General features: G+C 40.5%; 1 long non-coding RNA gene across 1 annotated transcript in view; it reads right to left on the bottom strand.

Annotated features, from left to right (window-relative positions):
• Nucleotides 1-1,702: 1,702 nt before the first annotated feature.
• LOC106697322 overlaps nucleotides 1,703-2,409 on the bottom strand; it is an 8,662-nt gene continuing 7,955 nt past the window's right edge. Inside the window, exon 2 of the long non-coding RNA XR_001348398.1 lies at nucleotides 1,703-1,885. This is a non-coding gene — a long non-coding RNA (uncharacterized LOC106697322). The remainder of the gene's footprint in view (nucleotides 1,886-2,409) is intronic.

Genomic DNA, 2,409 nt, shown 5'->3' with positions numbered 1-2,409 from the left:
CGGGGGCCACAATGGGTTCTTAAACTGGACCGGAGGGCCGGAACAAAAGCATGGATGGAGTGTTTGTGTGAACTAATATAAATTCAAAGTAAACATCATTACATAAAAGGGTACGGTCTTTTTTTTTTTTTTAGTTTTATTCATTTCAAACGGGCCGCATCCGGCCCGCGGGCGTAGTTTGCCCACGGCTGGTCTAGAGCAAGTATGTTAAACTCAAAGGCTAACACAAGCCAAATAAACAAGGTTTAAGTTTATGTGGGCCGAAAAAAAAAAACAAAAGCTTCAATTTTTGTAGAAACGTAGATTTATTTCAATAGAGACATGCTGAATACAAAGGACTGAAATGAGTAATGGTTAACATAAAATAATAGAACATTTAAATAAAAATTAATATTTTTTCTTGAACATTAACTTACCAGACACTTAATAACTGCACCAATTAATAAGCATAACACAAATAAACCTATTTCTCTTGTTCTCTGAAAGTGAAATATTTCCTGTTGCGCACATCAAACAAGTCAGTACAAGACTAATGATGTGGCAATCGGCTGCTAAAATATTCGCTGCTAGTGTTAGTGGAGAGAAATGGTGTGTCTGTGCATAAGGTGTGTAAGGGAAATGAACACAACACGATTATAGCAATCAGTCATTAGCGAACATTGTAGTTTGTTATTAATAATTATGTATAACAGGATATTGTAAAAATTAAGTTATGAAATTTTTATTAAAACATTACTTACATACCGTTATATTGGTTGGGCTGCAAAAATATTCCGTTGTGGGCCGCGAGTTTGACATGCTTGGTCTAGAGTGTGGCCCCCCAAAACTGACAAAATTATTGGGAGATCATCTGAAAGCTGGATGTGCAACACTGACCATCTTTTAAGGTGGCTGCAGATTACTTTAGCTCCTATGATGGTTAAGCAGCTCCTTCTTACACAGAATTTGCTGACTGCTAAGTCCTCCTAAGTCTTTTTCATGGCTGCTACTGCTGCCTGTGCAGGTGGATTTTGGCTTTAAGTGCATCTTTCCCCCTGAAATATGTTAGAGGCTGCTCAGTGGCCCAGCTTGTACTTGACAAACCTCTCTAAAAACCACCTCCCCAAAGCCCAAAAGTGGCCACTGTCTTCCAGACTCCCTACCCACGCATCTCTAAGGTCTGGTTCAAATGCCACAGCCTTAGGAAGTTCTCCCAAATCCTTCATTAACACGCTCCTGTCCCAGCTCTGGATTTCTGTGCTTTGTTCGTATCCTATAGGCTGTTTCTCCCAAAAGATTGTCAGCTCTTTGAGAACAAGGGCTTACTGAGGGAATCCTATAGTTTCATTTGCCTGCTTAGTGTGAAATCTGTCCCAGTGAATGTTCTTTGAATGGAGTCATGTCCTGGCCTTTAATAAAATCTTTAAAATCTTCTTGGGTCCTAGCACATCGACACTCAACAATTCTTCTTGGCATGCAACACCTTCCACACACTGTTTGCATTTGCCCACCCATCGGTCTCCAGATACATTCTCCAATTTAGGCAGCTCACTGCTTCTGCCCAGAAACAAATCTGCCTTATAGCCCACAAACACCTGCTTCCCTAACCCGGACCACCTATCTCATCTTCAAATTCTATATATCTTCTCAGATGTAACTCAGCTCGTATTTAGTTGCTTCAAATACATTTTGGAATGAGACAGAAAATAAAATACAAACCCTGTTTTCACAGCAGAGCCTTTTATTTGTTCTCAAAGGCAGAATATTGGAGTGGTCAGTAGAGGCTCACCAGAGAGACATGGGTTCAAATCCCACCTCTGTAGATTTCATAACACCATGACTTCAAGGAAATTACTTCACCATGCTACTTCAGTTTCCTCATCGTAGTGAGTATCATACAGAGTGCCTGTAGCATAAGGTAGTTGAAAAGAATGAGATGATGCATGTAAAGCATTCAGCCTAGAGGCCAGCCTGTGGTAAACACTTCAGAAACACCAGCTGTTTTCAGCTCTTTCCTGACTAGTCCACCTCCTATAGTTCTCCCTTCTGATTCCTACAGTCCACAGACTGTATTTTCCAGGGCATCCCTGCATTATATGCTGTCTTATGTTGTTCACTTGCATGGATTTAGGACCTGGTTGTGTCTCTCTAAACAGACTGCCTAAATATTCTGGAGCCAGCGATTCATTCATTTGACAAGTATCTGTAGTGTTGTCACCATGCACATTGGGCTAGGGCTAGGCAGTGTGGATGGAAAGCGCACAGATATATTGCTTGGACCTTGACCTCCAAGAATTTATCATTTAATAAAGAAGATAATGTGTGTACAATAAAGAGTTATAACCATGTTAAAGTGAGTAGTGTCATTAGAACAATGTAAGAGTCCAAAGGCTAGAAGAATCACTTTTGCCTGGGGTAATCAGGAAAGGT

Source organism: Myotis lucifugus, unplaced genomic scaffold (genome assembly GCF_000147115.1).
Source record: "Myotis lucifugus unplaced genomic scaffold, Myoluc2.0 scaffold_61, whole genome shotgun sequence".
NCBI classification, from domain to species: Eukaryota; Metazoa; Chordata; class Mammalia; order Chiroptera; family Vespertilionidae; genus Myotis; species Myotis lucifugus.
The sequence above is the reverse complement of the archived record's forward strand: the minus strand, read 5'-3'. Positions and strand labels throughout refer to the sequence as shown.